The sequence below is a fragment of the Silurus aristotelis genome (assembly GCF_946808225.1).
Source record: "Silurus aristotelis genome assembly, chromosome: 3".
In the NCBI taxonomy this organism is placed as follows: domain Eukaryota; kingdom Metazoa; phylum Chordata; class Actinopteri; order Siluriformes; family Siluridae; genus Silurus; species Silurus aristotelis.
Genome location: NC_139576.1, coordinates 28,610,879 through 28,623,527, shown reverse-complemented (window position 1 = coordinate 28,623,527; position 12,649 = coordinate 28,610,879). Strand labels below are relative to the sequence as shown.

Genomic DNA, 12,649 nt, shown 5'->3' with positions numbered 1-12,649 from the left:
CTTCAATAAAATAGTGTTTAAAAATGACTTTGTGTTTAGGTCAGTTTTGTGTTTGTATAGACCATAACGCGTAAAAGGGCATTAATGGGATCATTAAAGAACGTTCTTTAAAAAAGTAACTAAAAAGTTACTTTTAACAGTAACGCAATACTTTTCGGTGTAAGTAATCAACAAATTTTTTACTATTTTTTAGTAACGAGCACAACACTATATATATATATATATATATATATATATATATATATATATATGTGTGTGTGTGTGTGTGTGTGTGTGTGTGTGTGTGTGTGTGTGTGTGTGTGTGTGTGTGGTTATTTAAAAAAAAAAGCATCCATCATACAATTCTCTGTGTTCGTTGTTAGTATAAAAATCAAGTGTATCCGGCCAATCGCAATAAATGTCCTGAAGCGACAGCTTTCTTCTTCTTGACTTTTGCATTTCTGTAGGTCTTTTCTAGTTTTTCCTTTTAGGCAATTTGCTGAATCTGGAAAAAAGAACAGCTTTTATTACAAATCATTTATATGTTTTTTTTCTTTCTCTTAACAATAAGTGTTTTCTTTTTTTTTTCAGATTATGCTGAAGGTGACTATTGTCCTCTACACCAGTGTTTTGGTTTTTTTTCCCCAAACTTTTTTGCGCCACCGACCGGATTAATGTCTGACAATATATTGAATACAATAATGAACGCGTTGTTTTTTGTTAATTTTGCTCGCTTGGGGGTTTGAATTTAGCGGTAATGTATTATGTGTTAGTGGCCGGAGCCCCTTTAAGAAGGTAGCGGATGGAGGTAAGTCATGTGACCGAGGCATCATGACATGCATCAAGTCATAGACAGACAGTTTTCCAAAATAAAACATCTTTCAGAATTAAATAATAAATAAAACGAAAATAATGTAAGTTATGTATTCTTTCTATGCGGCCCGGTACCAATTGACCCGGGGGTTGGGACCACTGCTCTACACAATTCCATTACGAAGGGGGCGTGGCTTTGGGGCGTGGCGCACGCAGTTTAGCTCCTGTGTGATGTCGGGATTTTGCCGGTTCGGTCTTTATGAATGCTTTTTTACTCACTGGACTGATCCTTTTGTCTACAGCAGCTAAAGGTAATTTTAATGGGTATTTATCGTGTTTATGTGACGTTAAGATTTAGAAAGTTTACTGAAGCTAAACTACTTTCATTCTAGATAGAGCTTCCCGGATGTTCTGGGTGAGCACGTGACTAGCACGTGACTAACGATGAATCCTCGAACATTAATCAATTAAACTGAAGATCAGATTCGTGAACGTGTATCATGTAGGAATGGATCCAAAACGTGTTTTGAGGTAAATACCGCTGGTGTGTTGACACTTTTGAAGTTGAAATTGATCGCGGTGAGTTACGTGGTGGAGAAGTTTGACACTTAATAGAAGGTAGTATGTGGGCTGCTGCTCCGCGTTCTGGGTTTTTAACAATACGGTGACGTCACAGAGACGCCAAAACTCATTGTGTCACTTGTGCTCTATGTGGAGGCGGATAGTCCACCCTGTAGAACAAATAGTACACAATGATGGCAGCTTTTACTAAGAGTATAACACTATGTACAGTAGGTATTAAATAGTATGTACAGTTACAGATCATTATGTACAACTCATCATGAAATTCCCTCTGGGAGGAATAAAGTGACAATAACATATAAGACTATAACACTGAGTATGTACAGTTACATGAGCAGTAGATTGTAAAACAGTATGTGCAGTTCCATGAGAAGTAGACTGTAACACTAAATATTTACAGGTTTATCAACAGTAGACTGTAACACTGAGTTTGTAGAGTTTTATGTGCAGTTGGTCATAACACTATGTACACTTGCATGAGCAGTAGATTGTAACACTGAGTATATACAGTTATATGAGCAGTAGATTATAACACTGAGTATGTACAGTTATATGAGCAGTAGATTATAACACTGAGTATGTACAGTTATATGTGCAGTAGAATATAACACTGAGTATATACAGTTATATGAGCAGTAGATTATAACACTGAGTATGTACAGTTATATGTGCAGTAGATTGTAACACTGAGTATGTACAGTTATATGAGCAGTAGATTATAACACTGAGTATGTACAGTTATATGTGCAGTAGATTGTAACACTGAGTATGTACAGTTATATGTGCAGTAGATTATAACACTGAGTATATACAGTTATATGAGCAGTAGATTATAACACTGAGTATGTACAGTTATATGAGCAGTAGATTATAACACTGAGTATGTACAGTTATATGTGCAGTAGATTGTAACACTGAGTATGTACAGTTATATGAGCAGTAGATTATAACACTGAGTATGTACAGTTATATGTGCAGTAGATTGTAACACTGAGTATGTACAGTTATATGTGCAGTAGATTATAACACTGAGTATGTACAGTTATATGTGCAGTAGAATATAACACTGAGTATATACAGTTATATGAGCAGTAGATTATAACACTGAGTATGTACAGTTATATGAGCAGTAGATTATAACACTGAGTATGTACAGTTATATGTGCAGTAGATTGTAACACTGAGTATGTACAGTTATATGTGCAGTAGATTGTAACACTGAGTATGTACAGTTATATGTGCAGTAGATTATAACACTGAGTATGTACAGTTCGATGAGCAGCAGACTATAACAGTGACTGTGTACAGTTACGTGAGCAGTTCACTTGAGCAGTAAGTTGTAAAATTATGTATGTAGATTCTAACACAGTGACATGTGCTGTGGATTATAACACTGAGTATGTACAGTTACTAGGGATGCACCGAATATTCGGCCACCGAAAATTTTCGGCGGAAAATAGCCCAAAAGTGCATTTTAATCACCGAAACAACACGGCCGAAACAGTTTGTTGTGATGACGCAAACAGAAACTGCGTCTGCAGCAACATGTGTGGACGTATTTCAGCATATCTGAGAAAGACCCACGGATAGCGATTTGCATAACATGTAATGCCGAAATTTCAAGAGGAGGTGCGTCTGCACGTCGGGTTAAATTTATCACCTGAAATGCAAACATCCCGATTGCTATGCTGAATATGAAAGGAACGCGGCACAGAAAAGCAAAAACCCCTCCGAGCACGCGCACTCCGTCTGTGGCGGACGTTTTTGAAAAGGCAAGGAAGTTTCCCAGTGATGGTGTCATGGCAAAGGTCATTACACAAAAAGATTATGGAATTCATTGCCTTAGATGATCAGCCATTCTCTGTCGTAGAAGATGTGAGGTTTCGCAGGCTGATCGAGCACATTGAGCCCCGTTATGCCATACTGAGCAGACGACATTTTTCAGAGGTGTGTTTACCTGAGCTGTATAATGTTGTTGCAACTCACGTCCATAAGCATATAACAGCAGATATTTCAGCAATCAGTTTCAGGACAGACCTTGTTTGAATTTTATTTTATCCTGTGCATTGTTGCAATGTGCTATAAATAAATATTTTCATCATTTGTAATTGATAATAATTGGCATAATTTCTTTCAGTGTTTCGGTTTCGGCCAAGAATTTTCATTTCGGTGCATCCCTAACAGTTACATGTGCATTAGACTATAACACTGAGTACGTAATGTTCCTCTAGCATCAGACTAATACTGAGTAGTATGTACAGTTTGATACGCAGTAGATTGTAACACTGAGAATGTACAGTTTGATGGGCAGTAAACTGTAATACTAAGCATGTATCTTTCCATGAGCAGTAGACTGTAACACTAAGTATGTACAGTTACATGAACAGGAGACTGTTATACTGAGTATGTCCAGATTAATGAGCAGTAGACTGTAACACTAAGTATGTAGACTTGCATGACCAGTAGACTGTAACACTGAATATTAACAGTTACATGAGCATTAGATTGTGTATCCTGATACCATAATTCTTGGAGTTACTGCAGCCAGAGGTAAAGTACACACTCGCTATTTTCCTTGTGCTCGTGTTCTTTATGTCGCTGCGCAGGTATTCATGATCCTTTACGAGATCTTCTGAGCTGTCTTCCTCCATGCTGGAACAAACAACATCAGGCTGAGGCAAATGGATATCCAGAAAACTTCTGGCTGAGACAGTATGCCGCACATCATCCACGATGAGCAGCATAGTGTCAGGACCGTTTCCCACATAACAGCAAGGATTTGAGTGCTTCAGTAGACTTTTTCCTCAAAATTATTAGCTACAGTCATGGTGTCAAGAACACAAACTACCCTTTGTTGATAACTGAAATTATTTCTGGGAGTGTCCTAGGTTTTTTGGCCCTGATGGCCTGCACCCCAGCAGAATTTTTGCGGGACTTCTATCAGACAACATTTCCAGGATGCTGCACACCATCTGACTGGTAAGACATCATGCAATTCACAATGATAATAGCTGTTGTACAACAAACCAAATAGTTACAAGTACACATACAGCTACTTTTATAGAAACCTTATAGTAAGATCAAGGAATAAATACACTACAAGAACCACAAATAATCTTGTTACTGTTAAAACAGCAAAATGTCAAAAAAGTAAACACAACAAAGTTCTAAAATTAAACCAAATGATTACAATGGTCTAAATGTGTCCACAGCATCAGGATATGCCTATAAGCATGAGCCCCATTAGACTGGTCAAGGGGGGTGGTGTAGCAATCGTTTATAGCACGCTTCTTCATGTTAGTCAAAGATTAGGATTCAGGTTCAAATTATTTGAAGTGCTTATTCTTAACATTTAGACATAGATTGAAAAACCCTACCACCTCTCGCTCTGGCCACCATGTATAGACCCCCAGGGTTGTTTTTCTTCAAGATTTTGCTCATTTTCTTTCAGACCTCTTGATAAATTTTTATAAAGTGCTGCATGTAGAAGATTTTAATATTCATGTAGATGATGTAAATGATGCCCTAGAAATATCATTTGCAGACTTAATAAAACAACACTAGACCGACTAATCATTTTAATCAAATGCTAGACTTAATAATATCCCACGGAGCAGAGATCACTGATATAGATTTTTTACCGAGCAGTAGACCAGATTAGCTGCGTCTTACCACATTATCGACTTGGTAGGACTATTGTTCTGACCACTATGTACAGATTCATAAGAAAACTGGCTGATCGATTTCAACATCTTACTAAACCCCTAAAGGATAATAATCTTGACAAAATATCTTACCAACATAGGCACTATCCTCACGAGCAGATTAGACACAGTTGCCCCCACCCTATTAAAAAAGCTTAGAGATAAGAACACATGCACCATGGTACCACCTTAAGAGAGCAGCCCATAATCTGGAGATAAAATGGAGATAAACTAAATCGGAGGTGTTTAGAATTGCATATAAAGACAAAATGCTCAGCTACAGACAGACGCTGCTAGAGCTGAGCACCTGAGCAAAATCAAAGAAAACATCCAAAACAATCCCAGGTTCCTTTTTAGTACAGTGGCTAAATTAACAACAAAAAAAACTTCCATCACAGTTTAGTAGTGAGACTTTACTAGAGGTCCAACCTCTAACAGCATCTCGTGATCCAGTCTCACCTAAAGCTGCACAATTACAATTACAATGCTTTACAAGTGCAGTATAGGACAGGAAGAGCTGTGTGATCTTATTACCAAAGCCAAGTCAACAACATGTCTGTTAGATCCAATTCCAACTAAACTACTGAAAGAAGTGTTACATACAGCTGGTGAGCATCTTTTCAATTCTCTTTTCAAATGTGCCTAAACTCCTCAAGTTGGCAGTTATTAAGCCTCTCATTTAGAAACGTAATTCGGACTCAAATGAGCTATCAAATTTCAGACCCATTTCAAATAGTTTCTGCCCAGTTATGCTCCTGCTTACAAGAAAACAATATATTTGAAAGGTTTCAGTCAAGTTTCTGGCTCCATCATAGCAGAAACTGCGCTAGTTAAAATCACAAATTACCTGTTTTTAGCTTCAGACGATGGCCACTGTACATTTCTCTGTTAGTTTGACTAGCTCTTAGTGCTGCAATTAACATTATAGATCATGACCATCTCCTGGATCGCTTACAGAATTATATCGGCATTCAGGGACAGGCATTAAGTTGATTCAAATCCTACCTGTCTGATCATTATCATTTTGTAGATTTAAATAGAGACATGTACAGGTTAATCCAAGTTAGATATGGGGTGCCACAAGGTTCAGTTCTAGTACCCCTGCTTTTCAACATACATGCTTCCATTGGGAAATATTATAAGAAGGCATGGGATTAGCTTTCACTGTTATGCCGATGATACCCAACTATATATCTCATTAAATCCAGACGAAACATCTCAATTGACCAGGTTACCTGAATGTGTTAAAAAAAAATTTAAGATGAGGCATAAATTTGTATTGTTAAATTCTGATAAGACCGAGATTTTGCGCATCGGCCCAAAACAGTAAACAGACCTTGAATTTAGAAGGATGTACTGTAAATACTAGTTCAAGATTAAAAGAACTGTGAGTTTTTTTAGACAGCAACTTGTCTTTTGAAAATCACATAACCCATTTTACAAAAACAGGCTTTTTCCACCGTAGAAATATTGTTATTGATAAGAAACACGTTGTCTATATCTGATGCAGAGAAGCTATTCTATGCATTTATGACCTTCAGACTGGACTATTGTAATGCATTACTAGGTGTTTTTTCTGCATCATTAATAAAATAGCTACAGTTATTCCAGAATGCAGCAGGCAGAGTTCTCACAGAGTCAAGAAAATATGACTATATAACCTCAATCTTATCATCACTGCACTAGCTATATGTTACGTTTCTAATCGACTACAAACTATTGGCACGAAGCCCTAAATGGTTTGGCTCCCATGTGTCTATTAAGTCTTCTAACATGCTACAATCCGCCATGCTCTTTGAGATCTCAAAACTCTGGACTTCCTGACAGTGTTCAGGGCTCAGACACACTCTCCCAGTTTAAGTGCAGATTAAAAACGTATCTTTTTAGCAAGGCCTACACACATCACATATCATAACCTTGTGCTCCAGTACATCTGATCAAATGCACATTATCAACTTGTACTTGTTAATATTTTGTACAGCAGATACGCTAATTTCTCTCCACTGCTTCTCTTTCTCTACCCATCCTAAGGCATCTTGAGGTTGTGCCAGCTTCAGTCGTGTCCCAACTCATGAAGCTTATGGACCTTTAAAGAAGTAGATGCCGAGCTCGCAAACACCCTGAACCATCTACAGACGTACCAGCGGCATTTGGATTTCACATGTAGAGTTTGGAGATTAGACCTCTTTGAGTGTTTGAAGGCATAGAGAAGCTGTTGTTGGACCTACGATGATCTCAAATGTTGGGGTTTTTTTTGGGTTGCTCAGTAGCTCCTGGTTCCATTCCCTCGACTGACTGTAAAAGACTGTAGAAAGGACATTAATCACAATCTCACATTCCGGTGCTAATGTTAGTTTTACTCCTTGATGTTTTGTATTGTTTTAAGATTTATAATCACACTCTTGATATCACGTAAACTAGGATGGGTTCCCCTTTTGAGTCTGGTTCCTCTCAAGGTTTCTTCCTCATAACATCTAAGGGAGTTTTTTCTTGCCAGTCACCCCAGACTGGTCATCTGGAATAAATACACATCACCTTATTTTTTTTTTTTATTCTGTAAAGCTGCTTTGAGACATTGTCCACTGTGAAAAGTGTTTTAGAAATAAACTTGACTGACTAAACCCAGCTTGTAACATCAATGAATTGAACTATTGATTCACTTAAATCCTGTCCTCCCTCCATCCTCTATCATTGCTACACTGATCCCTCCATCTTCTAACAGTGCAACACACTCCCTCCATGCTGCAGCAGAACCAGAGTAGAAGACCAGGTGAAGACACCAGTGAGGACACACGTGTAAGTAGCACACATTGCAGTAGGATGAGCAGAAGATCAGCTGAAGATCATTAATTTTCAGAAGATGGAAGACAGACAGACACTGGAGCAGTCTGTTCGAGAATAGATTTCATTTAGTGCAGATGGAAATACACTGTCTAAAGCTGAGTTGCACTCATTTTGATTCTTATCAGTGAATTTGTATAATTTTTAATGTATTATTAGTGCAGTTGCAGCTAAATGTAGATCTACTACTAGATGATGGCTGATGTAGGGCTTTTTTTGTGTGTTTTCAGAAAATACGTTTTGCATTAGTTGTATATTTGTATTCATCATAATAATAATAATAATAATAATAATAATAATAAGGATGAGCATGGGTTCAGCAGGTTCACAGAATAATTCATGAGTCACTGTTCTAGTAACATTTAATGCTACAAAAAAGTCAAATGATAAAGTATAATAGATGCAAACACACAGAGGTGCAAATAATATTACAGTAAACTATGTATGTATTAGTAAGGGGTATTTAAAAATAAATATAAACATGTACAATGATAAAATGTCCCTAAGTGGGTTTGAATACCTAATAATAATAACAACAATATATAACAATAGTAATAAATCCACAAAAGTAGACTCCTTACACAACTATAAACATTACCAAACAATAAAAACTGTAAAATGAGAAAGTCTCTAAATGGCTCCAAACACCAGTAAGAAATCGTTGTAGGAGCAGAACTGGAAGAAACAGCAGGTCTGGATGCAGATGAAGGACTGGATGCAGATAAAGGACTGGATGCAGATGAAGGACTGGATGCCGATGAATCACTGGCCAAAGAAGATGAACTTTGACTACAAGGCTGTAAAGACACATATTGTATATTATTGACAAGCATAATAATGATTATAATAATGACATTAAGGTCGTTTTTTTTTCATATTACCTGAATCTGCCCTTGGTACATTTACATTTGTTTGGCTGCTGAATTGTCCAGAGATAATTGCGTGTGGAGTAAATACTGAAATATGAAAATAATGAATGAGCAGTGATAATGTAAGTGCAGTCTGTATAATTTTGGGGGTGGAGGTAGAGGGCGCTACAGCAGTCGGAGTGGAGTAAAGCAGGTGGAACACTTGCAGCAGGTTGTGACCTGGAAAAAGAACAATAAAGAGTATGAAAAACAGGTTTTATTCACCCTTTTAATCTTAGTATTTTTTTACAGATCTAATTTAATTTAACATTCAGACATTAACATGTTTAATCCATAATTGATCTCTGTACACTAGTGTAAGAATTGTGTGTGGATACTAAAGTGAGATTATTTCTCTAATAACATTCATGGACACCGACAAGCTCTTCTTTTTCATACTTTCCAACTTTATTTTATTTCAATCCCCATGCTCCTCTGCACACCCCAAGAGCACGTTCTTGCTCTCCTCCCTTCTTCAAAATCCAAGTCCATCCAGAAATACATTATTATCAGTGTCAAATTTAAAGAGAAATTATTTCCAAAATTTATAACATCAAAATTAGTAATAGTCTCAAAGGCAAATAAAAAAAATACATTATATATACAATATATACATATATATATATATATATATATATATATATATATATATATATATATATATATATATATATATATATATACACAGTGAGGAAAATAAGTATTTGAACACCCTGCTATTTTGCAAGTTCTCCCACTTAGAAATCATGGAGAAATCATACTTTTTATTTGTATGATACAGCTGCAAATAAGTATTTGAACACCTGAGAAAGTCAATGTTAATATTTGCTACAGTAGCCTTTGTTTGCAATTACAGAGGTCAAACGTTTCCTGTAGTTTTTCACCAGGTTTGCACACACTGCAGGAGGGATTTTGGCCCACTCCTCCACACAGATCTTCTTTAGATCAGTCAGGTTTCTGGCCTGTCGCTGAGAAACACGGAGTTTGAGCTCCCTTCAAAGATTCTCTATTGGGTTTAGGTCTGGAGACTGGCTAGGCCACGCCAGAACCTTGATATGCTTCTTACAGAGCCACTCCTTGGTTATCCTGAATGTGTGCTTCGGGTCATTGTCATGTTGGAAGACCCAGCCTCGACCCATCTTTAATGCTCTAACTGAGGGAAGGAGGTTGTTCCCCAAAATCTTGCAATACATGGCCCCGGTCATCCTCTCCTTAATACAGTGCAGTCGCCCTGTCTCATGTGCAGAAAAACACCCCCAAAGCATGATGCTACCACCCCCATGCTTCACAGTATGGTGTTCTTGGGATGGTACTCATCATTCTTCTTCCTTCAAAAACGTTTAGTGGAATTATGACCCAAAAGTTCTATTTTGGTCTCATCTGACCACATGACTTTCTCCCATGACTCCTCTGGATCATCCAAATGGTCATTGGCAAACTTAAGACGTGCCTGGACATGTGCTGGTTTAAGCAGGGGAACCTTCCGTGCCATGCATGATTACAAACCATGACGTCTTAGTGAATTTCCAACAGTAACCTTGGAAACGGTGGTCTCAGCTCTTTTCAGGTCATTGACCAGCTCTTCCCGTGTAGTTCTGGGCTGATTTCTCACCTTCCTTAGGATCATTGAGACCCCACGAAGTAAGATCTTGCATGGAGCCCCAGTCCGAGGGAGATTGACAGTCATGTTTAGCTTCTTCCATTTTCTAATGATTGCTCCAACAGTGGACCTTTTTCACCAAGCTGCTTGGCAATTTCCACATAGCCCTTTCCAGCCTTGTGGAGGTGTACATTTTTGTCTCTAGTGTCTTTGGACAGCTCTTTGGTCTTGGCCATGTTAGTAGTTGGATTCTTACTGATTGTATGGGGTGGACAGGTGTCTTTATGCAGCTAACAACCTCAAACATTTGATTATGTCTCTCACCATGGACATGCACCTACGATGACAATTTCAGACCCCTCCATGGTTTCTAAGTGGGAGAACTTGCAAAATAGCAGGGTGTTCAAATACTTATTTTCCTCACTATATATATATATATATATATATATATATATATATATATATATATATATATATATATATGATAAATATTTTTTATTTATTGCCATGTTTTAGATGAGTTACACAGGTCATAAATAAAAACTGAGCTTGAAACTTATTGAGATATAATGAATTGATGGGTTTTTGTTAAATGTGAGCCGAAATCATAAAAATAAAAATAAATAAACACTTGAAATATATCAGTCTGTGTGTGATTCACTTTCTGTATTGAAATACTAAAATAAATCAACTTTTGGATGATATAATTTCTTCTTCTTCTTCTTTCGGCTGCTCCCATTAGGGGTCGCCACAGCGGATCATCTGTCTCCATACCACCCTGTCCTCTACATCTGCCTCTTTCACACCAACTACCTGCATAGCAAATAGTCCACCTGTGTGCACCTTCCTCCACTCTTATACGTCATCCTATGATCCTCCTTCTTCTTAAAATACGTGTTCACCACTGCCATTTCCATCCTTTTAGCAAAATCTACCACCATCTGCCCTTCCACATTCCTCTCCTTAAAACCATACCTACCCATCACCTCCTTATCACCTCGGTTCCCTTCACCTACATGCCCATTAAAGTCTGCCCCAATCACCAATCGTTCTTTCCTTGGTACACCATCTACCACTTCATCTAATTCACTCCAGAATCTTTCCTTCTCCTCCATCTCACAGCCAACTTGTGGAGCATAGGCACTGATGACATTTATCATCATCCCTTCAACCTCCACCTTCACGATCATCACCCTATCAGAAACTCTCTTCACCTCCACTACACTCTTACTGTACTCTTCCTTCAGAATCACCCCTACACCATTTCTCTTTCCATCCACACCATGATAAAACAGTTTAAACCCACCTCCAATGTTCCTGGCCTTACTCCCTTTCCACTTGGTCTCCTGAACACACAACACATCTACCTTTCTCCTCTCCATCATATCAGCTACCTCTCTCCCTTTACCCGTCATAGTACCAACATTTAAAGTACCAACCCGAACCTCCACTCTCCTACACTGCTCCTTTCCCTGCCGTCTCTGTAGACGTCTTCCTCCTCTCCTTCTCCTTCTTCGGCCAACAGTAGCCCAATTACCACCGGTACCCTGTCGGCTAACGATACCTGTGGCGGTCGTTGTTAACCTGGGCCTCGACCGATCCGGTATGAAATTCTCATTTGTGATCCGCATATTTGATTTGGCACATGTTTTACGCTGGATGCCCTTCCTAACGCAACCCTCCCCATTTACCCGGGCTTGGGACCGGCACGAAGAGTGCACTGCATTGTGCATCCATAATGGCTGGGTTGGATGATATAATTTATTAAGCTGCATTTTATTAATTTAAGTTATTAGATTATTAAATGCATCTCTTGTTTAAAACACTAAAACACCTAGAAGTTCACGGGTCGGGGGACAGAAAGAGAATGTGAGAGCAGGTGCTTGTGAAATAACTGTACCGAAACCCGACCCGAATTATACGAGAAAATCACACACGCCGTATTTAAATCGAGAGATATTAACAATAAATCCTATCATGGCAGTTAAGGAAAGTTTCCTAAATTTGGGTTACAATATTAAATTAAATATTAAAACATCCTTTTAATCACAATACTGCCTGTTTTAATGTTTAATTCTTTAAGATGTTTATATTTATTTAATCTGGTCAATGCCGCAATGCATCTCGGAAGATAAACTTCTGCAAACGTCTTCAAAAGTATAATAGGCTTCAATCTGTTTAAAAAGCTTTTCTATAATAATACTACTGTATAAAAATAGAAA

General features: G+C 37.9%; 1 long non-coding RNA gene across 2 annotated transcripts in view; it reads left to right on the top strand.

Annotated features, from left to right (window-relative positions):
- The first annotated feature begins 710 nt into the window (after nucleotides 1-710).
- Nucleotides 711-12,649, top strand: part of LOC310724112 — a 12,736-nt gene continuing 797 nt past the window's right edge. Inside the window, exons 1-3 of one of the 2 annotated variants that reach the window (XR_014532949.1) lie at nucleotides 711-1,103; nucleotides 3,981-4,353; nucleotides 7,110-7,568. This is a non-coding gene — a long non-coding RNA (uncharacterized lncRNA). Of the gene's footprint in view, nucleotides 1,104-3,980; nucleotides 4,354-7,109; nucleotides 7,569-12,649 lie in introns of those variants that run through there. The other variant, XR_014532948.1, reaches the window with a different exon arrangement.